At 48.2% G+C, this 6,364-nt stretch overlaps 1 long non-coding RNA gene across 1 annotated transcript; it reads right to left on the bottom strand.

Annotated features, from left to right (window-relative positions):
• Nucleotides 1-2,586: 2,586 nt before the first annotated feature.
• On the bottom strand, nucleotides 2,587-5,300 carry LOC143831300 (uncharacterized). The gene is made up of 2 exons (XR_013228805.1): nucleotides 4,970-5,300; nucleotides 2,587-3,382 (listed from the first exon to the last, which is right to left on the bottom strand). It is a non-coding gene; the product is annotated as an uncharacterized LOC143831300 (long non-coding RNA).
• Between the last annotated feature and the right edge of the window lie 1,064 nt (nucleotides 5,301-6,364).

The raw sequence follows: 6,364 nt of genomic DNA on the forward strand, positions 1-6,364 counted from the left end.
CCACTGTCCAAAGTGGCATAGCCATAAACCTGAGCATCCTTCTTACTGTTCCTAATCATACAATTCAACAGAAATTACAGGCAGTAGTAAAAGGAAGATTTGTGAGAACCAAGAGACAGAACAAGAGATGTGTAGGGGGAAACAGCATAACTAATAGGTTGAAGGGATATACACATTTTGACTTCTTTGTGCAGTAGCATTGCTCTTCACAGAGCCTGTACCCATCTCCTGGGATCCAGATGTCTAGGCCATCCTTAGGAGAAGATCACATGTTTCATGAGAAACTGACTTCTCTAAGGAGATGAAAAATGTGCTAGGAATTGTAACCTTCCCCTCTCCCCGATCCCTGCAGCCCAGTTTCTGTAGATGTAGTAAGAGTGCTATAAGTTACAGCAACAAACACCGAACCTCATTCATCACCTCCTAATCTGGAGAATTTGGACTTTCTGACCATTTTGTTGACTGCTAATATCAGTGCACCAGTGGAATTACTGGATACTCTCTCTTGACTTTTTATTTTCCTGGAGCTCTAGAAAACTTAATGGGGCTACATAATCCCTGTCCAAGTTTGGAACAAACATCTCTGCACTAGCTCTAATGCACTAGAGCCACTTTAAATGCTGGTCAGACCAACTAAATTACCTAAATGCAACAAGTTAATCATGACTAATGGATTTCAATGTGACATGCAGCCAAATCTGATACATTTACTCAGAAGTAAATTTCACTGTGTCCAATAGGATTACTCCCACAGAAGTATAGGCAATATTGCCACCTTCATTACAACTAACTTTGACTGGGTTAAGTCCTATTGTTTAAGGAATACACTTCAAAATACATAAAATGTAGAAACATGCATCATGCAGATACATTTATTGGGGAGCTAAGACATTCAAAGGCTCCCAGCTAAATTACAGTAATTTATGGCAAATTTGCTTTGCCACCACTATAGTAATGTGTGAAACAGTAATTAAACAGCCTACATAACATCCAAGACTTTTGTTCCAGCTTTTCTTTGTGTGGTAGCTCCCTCTATTGGACACATCCAGCTCCCATAGCCCAAAATACAAAAACCCTCCAATGTTTTCTAAAGGTCTTCAGTCATATTTATTCGGGTAACAACAGCAATCTCATAAGATCTCAAAAGCTAATCAGGGTCTGTTCTGATTAGTATTTGGATGCAATTCAGAGGCAGGCAATGGCAAACTACCCTTGAATGACTTTTGCATGAAATCCCCATGGGCTTGCCATAAATCAGATGTGACTTGAAGGCAAAATACTGGAACATTACTTTGCCAGAAGGTTAGCCTAGACTAGAGAAATTACTTCTGCTTCAGTGATATCATTTGGAACTTTATGAAGCTGAAGGACTTGAGAAAGTGAACATGGAGATCTATCTTCTTTAAATTTCTTGGTGTCATTCCCATTAGCTGTAGCATGTTAGAACTACTCATGATAAAGGGCGAAAAGCAATACCAGATGGAAGAAGCTCATAAGATTCACACCATCCCTGGTATAGACAAGAGGAAGGAAAAGGTAATCGAAAGGGAGGGGAGCTAATTTTTTTTTTTACTAAATGCAGGAGTCTTTCACTGCATTGCCAGAAATCTATATGAGACAAAAGCCATCCTTATCCATCCATGGTTCTTCTATATATTTGTGAAACAGCCTGAGGGGTAGGATGTGTCTGGCTGTCCAAGTTGGAATAGGGCCAATCAGGGTACAGCCAGCAAAGCTGGCTGCTCCCTGACTGGCCCTGCCCCTGCATCTCCCTCCCTCTGTCCCTGGATTCTAGTCTCTTTGCTCTCAGATTCACCTCAGTTCCTGGAGCCAGCAGCAGGTAAGGAGAGAGGGCCCTGGGCAAAGGGTCATGGTGGAGGGCCTGCTAAGCAGGGTCTGCTAACAAGGGCCTCCTGGCCTTCTAACTGCCTGCTAAGGAGCTCTGTCCCGGGCCTGCTAACAACCTGGTCAGCCCCCTCCCGCCCCACTTGATCCGGCTGCGAGCTGTAGCCCAAAGCCTCCTTAAGTTGCCTGACCATTGGCTAGGGGAGGGGGCCCTTTCTTAGGAACGGGCTTTGAGGCTAGTAATTACAATAATACTAATAAGAGTTGGTTCTTATATGCCACTTTTCTCTACCCAGAGTCTCAAAGCAGCTTAGATTCGCTTTCCCTTTCCTCTCCCAAAACAGACACGCTGTGGGGTAGGTGAGGCTGAGAGAGCCCTGATATTACTGCTTGGTCAGAACAGCTTTATCAGTGCTGTGGCAAGTCCAAGTGGGGAAGCACAGAATCAAACTCAGCTTGTCAGATTAGAAGTCCCCACTCCTAACCACTACACCAAGCTGCCTCTCTAAGTTTAGTCAACAAACAATGTAGACAATACCAGATGGAAGAAGCAATACCAGGTGGAAGAAGCTAATAAGATTCACACCATCCCTGGGCTCTCTCAGCCTCACCCACCCCACAGGGTGTCTGTTGTGGGGAGAGGAATGGGAAGGCGACTGTAAGCCGCTTTGAGCCTCCTTTGGGTAGGGAAAAGCGGCATATAAGAACCAACTCTTCTTCTTCTTCTTCTATAGACAATGTAGACAAATTGCTGTTCTGCCATGAAGCTCACTAACTTTGTCTCAGCCTAACCAGACTCACTAAGATGTTGGGAGGATAAATGAAAAGGGAGGGGAAAAATCACATATAGTACCCAGGTGTTGTACATAAGGGGAGTTTTTTAGAAAGTAACAAATAAATCAAGTTGACCACATTTAGTCCCATTTTGCCAGTCAGAAACTACAGCAACACAAGGCCATTTAATCGATATCTGTAATCCTGTATTCTGCTTTCACTTTAGATTCCAATAGGACACCCTTTAAGGCCAGGTAGATCTGTGTCACTTGGTAACTTAAAATGACCTCAAGAGCAGTAGGAAAATACCCTACACTATATGACAATCCCCTCTCCTTCCCTCCCCTCAGTTTCTCGGTTTTCCTATTTAATTGCTTGCCTTATTCCAACTGCAAGTATCCTTTGCTAGCTCCCAACTACAACACTGAGGCCAGGGAAGATACAGTGTCCCAATTTACTTACAAATAGACAACAAACCACAGTCCACTTTCCCCAAATTGGCACATTTTGGCAATATTTCAGGTCGCTGCACAACTTTTCCTGCAGCCACATAGTTCCAAAAGAATGGATTCCCTGTTCACCTGTGTTGATTTTTATCCAGAGCATCTACAGTCTCATGTCATTGAGCAGCCAAGATCTTGAGCAGCTTGTGTTGGCTTTATTTCATCCTCAGTGCTGTTTCTTGTATGGGGTTCCATCTGGTCATGTTCTGTGCCAGGAGCCCAGATCCATTCCCCTCCCTCTCTGTCTCCACACAGGAATCCTGGGCATATGGAAGACAGTAAACAGACAAGGGCTGATGATACAGTTTCAGCAAACCTTTGGCTAGCCCCATACGAGGAAAGGGTAGGAGGGAGATAACAGATATTGTCACCAAAAATATAATTATAAAAAGCATTGCTGGCAACTTACTAGAGAAAGAAGCTAAAGAACAAAACTGGATTACTTCCATAGTTCACAAAGATTTTATGTTGCAGGGAGTAATGTAAGGTCAGTATAGCTGCCTCTACATTTCCAACCAGCTCCCATCAGTGTTATCTAGGGAAGTGCAGAGTTAAGATTTTCAAATTCCAATGTTCATTACTATTTAGTTTAAAGGTAAAGGTATCTCCTCTGCAAGCACCAGGTCATGTCTGACCCTTGGGGTGACGCCCTCTAGCGTTTTCACGGCAGACTCAATACGGGGTGGTTTGCCACTGCCTTCCCCAGTCATTACCGTTTACCCCCCAGCAAGCTGGGTACTCGTTTTACCGACCTCGGAATGATGGAAGGCTGAGTCAACCTTGAGCTGGCTGCTGGGATCGAACTCCCATCCTCACGGGCAGAGCTTCAGACTGCATGTCTGCTGCCTTACCACCCTGCGCCACAAGAGGCTCTACGATTTAGTTTAGGAACATTCATAAAGCTTCAGTATCTGTCTTAGATGCTTAGGAGAATTCTTCCACATGAATGGGGGAAGTACTTTTGAAAACATTGTCTTGTTTGGGTTGGATTTTATTGGTGCAAGTTGGGCTAACTTATAGATTAAGTGCCCTTTATATATCTAGCTGGATAAGTGTAAATTCTCTGTGTTACCTAATATTTAGTTTGCGAATGCTTACCAGAATATCTTCCAGTGAGAAATATAAGAAATAGTTTTAATACTTAGCAGAAAAGCCCATTGTACAAAAAATACAATGGATGCTAGCCTCATCACCCCCCAACTCAGGCAACTCTGCCAAGGCTACAGCCAGGCTGCTCAGGGTAGGGGAAGCATTGGCAGGGGCTTCCTCTCCCCACAAGCTCAGCAGACCCGCCCAAGCCTTGGCAAGGCTACTCGGGGATGGGGAAACCCTAGCGGAGGCTCCCTCCTTCCCCCCTGCCTGGAGCAGCCCCGCTGAGGCCTCACAGGGCTGCTCAGGGCAGGGGGAGAGGGGCAGCAGTTCTCCCCCCACTCCTGGCCTGCAGTCTCAGGCCCTCCCTCCCAGCTCATGCTCACTGGCTGACTTACCTCTCACAGTTAGTCCAGTAGAGCAAGTTGGCACTTCTTCATGTGTGGAAGACATTGGAGGGAGCTGTTACCAGGGGCGGGACAGCCTACCTAAATGACCATTCATTGGATGGACAGCCAATCAAGTAGGTGATGAGTCCCAACTCCTTGCACCACCCCAGTATTTCTTATGCTTTATATTTTAACTAGAAATCAAGCCCATTTTAATCTGGAATAAAATGGGCGCTAGATGGGCACGGCCTCCTGCCCCCGACTCCCAAAGGCTTCCGCAGCTGTGGGGCCGCAGAAGTCTTTATCCTCCTCCCGCCTCCGGCCGGCATAAGGGTACACTGGGGCCGGGGCTGGGGGAAAGCGGCCTACCTGTCTTGATGGGCGGCAGCGGGGCAGTCACGGCGGTAGCGGCTCGGGTGGGGGCGGCGGCGGTGGCGGCGGCCATTTTGGGCGGCTGGCTCGCTGGCAGCGGCGGCGGCTCGCTGGTAGGCTGCGGCAGCGTGCATTTTGGGCGGCGGCTGGGTGGCAGGCGGCGGCGGCGGGGGCTGGCTGCCGGCGGCGGCCGCAGCCATTTTCAGCGGCGGCTGGCTGGCGGCGGCGGCCATTTTCGGCGGCGGCTGGCTGTCGGCAGCAGCGGCGGCTGGCTATCGGCAGCGGCGGCCATTTTGAGAGGTCCGTTGCTGGCGGGTGCTCCCTTGCCAGCGGCCTGACGGCTCGGGAGGCCGCCGGGCAGGGAGCACCCGCCAGCCGCGCTAAGCGCGGCTGGCGGGTGCTCCCTTGCAAGTGAAGCAGGGAATGGGGAGCCACGCTTCGCACGGCTCCCCATTGCCTGTTTGGGCCGGGATGGACACTTGGAGGGGCCAATCAGGAGCTGCCTTGCGGCTCCTGATTGGCCCCTCCGAGTTTTTATCCCGGACCGGTCCCGCCCTAACTCCTCCCCACTACCCCTTACTCCTTTATACAGTCCGTGGCGCCCATGGCGCCACGGGCTGTTTACAGATAGGGTTGCCAACAACCTGGTAACGGTTTAAATCTTCCATTATTACAACTGATCTCCAGGTGACAAATGTCAGTTCACCTAGAGAAAATGGTCATTTTGAAAGATGGACTTTATGGCATTACACCCCACTGGCTCCTCCCCAAACTTCACCCTCCTCAGACTCCACCCCCAAATCTCCAGGTATTTTCCTACCAGGAGCTGGCACCCCAGCTTGTGAACTGCTTCAGTTAAAATCTTCCTTCCTATCTTTGGGGCCAATACTCCAGGATGTTTTCCAAGTACTAAGCAGACAGTAAAGACTTTAAGGAATAATTGGTCTAAACCAAAATGGCAAGAAATAGAAATCCAAATAATGGCCAACATACTGGCCCAATACTTCATAATGGCTTTTAAGCACTGCGTGCTGCTTTTTCTTTTAGGCTTCTGGCCTACATGAAAATTACTCCTTTTGTATACCTTCATGCAGCCTATTACCACCCACAGAGCCAGCCCTGGTTTCTACAGTATGTACAGCTGAGGCAAAGGATTACAACAAGCCAGTCTCACACGGCCACGTGCCATTTTACGAGGCGCCCCCATTTCCCACGTTTAATTAAAGCCACACAAAACACCCACAGGCCTATCCTGCGAGCATAAGCGACAGGACAATAAGGCAAGCCCAAGAGGCCGTCAAGGGCGGAGCGACCGAAACAGCGCCGTTGGGAGACCAGCGCCACCTGCAGGCTCCGTCAAGTTTAACTACGGAAAACTCTAATCAAAACAGG

Source organism: Paroedura picta, chromosome 3, assembly GCF_049243985.1.
Source record: "Paroedura picta isolate Pp20150507F chromosome 3, Ppicta_v3.0, whole genome shotgun sequence".
NCBI lineage: Eukaryota > Metazoa > Chordata > Lepidosauria > Squamata > Gekkonidae > Paroedura > Paroedura picta.